The 1,007-nt window shown below is 42.4% G+C and overlaps 1 protein-coding gene across 1 annotated transcript in view; it reads right to left on the bottom strand.

The window, feature by feature from the left end:
* The window catches only part of rhoq (ras homolog family member Q), a 16,477-nt gene that overhangs the window by 14,714 nt on the left and 756 nt on the right, over positions 1 to 1,007 (bottom strand). The window lies entirely within an intron of this gene.

Below are 1,007 nucleotides of genomic sequence, written 5' to 3' on the forward strand. Positions count from 1 at the left end.
GCCGAACATAAATGGAAGAAGGACAAACTTCAGGTTTCTTTTATCATGCTAAAAACATGTTACAAAGACTATCAGGCCACAGGTAAATCAGAAAAAAAAAAAATCCCAAATTATCGCCTCAACCACAATCCCCGTGTTCTTTTCAACACCATTAACTCCATTTGAACCGTGCCTCAGTCTGCCAACAGGGAGGTCTCTGCAGTTACGTGTGACGACTTTGCCAGTTTCTTTTTTAAAAAGGTTGAGTTGATCAGGTCACTGATTCCTCACACCACAGCTGACCCCTCTGTCTTTGTCCCCTCCACATCAGTCTTTAACCAGTTTGAACCCATTTCCCTCTCATTTCTAAATGACGTCACTGGTCATATGAAACCCTCAGGTTCCCCTGCTGACCCCATCCCTGCATCATTTTTTAAACAAGTCCTACCCTCCATTGGACCCTCTGTTCTTGACATTATAAACAGCAGTATGGCTACAGGTGTAGTTCCTGATGCTTTTAAACATGCAGTGGTAACTCCTTTAATTAAAAAAAACACTGACTTGACCCTTCAACCTGCTCAAACTTCAGACCTATCTCCAAACTTCCCTTTCTTTCTAAGATCCTGGAGAAAATGGTTTTCACTCAATTAAACGGGTTCTTGAGTGGAAATTCTATTCTTGAGATCTTTCAGTCTGGCTTTAAGGTCGTTTTCACACCAGAGAGTCCGGTAGACTCGGTTCGGTTCGGGACCAATATTCATGACCTTTTGTTACATGTGAGCTGGTGCGTTTGCATTCACACTGCACTGTGCAGTCGAGTCAACCAGTTGAAGCAACCTGTTCCCCCGCTCGCCTGTGGGGGCGCTGCACCAAGAACTACTGAAAGAAACGACACAAAAACCTCTGAAGACACGTCTTCTTCTTCTTCTTCTGTAAATAAAAATAAAAACGAAGTGGCATCAAGTTTTATCAGTTTTAGGAGTTATATTTTGTCATTTTTCAAAAATGGACTCAGCATGAGCAGAAGA

The sequence above is a fragment of the Nematolebias whitei genome, chromosome 1, assembly GCF_014905685.2.
Source record: "Nematolebias whitei isolate Nwh7 chromosome 1, NemWhi1, whole genome shotgun sequence".
NCBI lineage: Eukaryota > Metazoa > Chordata > Actinopteri > Cyprinodontiformes > Rivulidae > Nematolebias > Nematolebias whitei.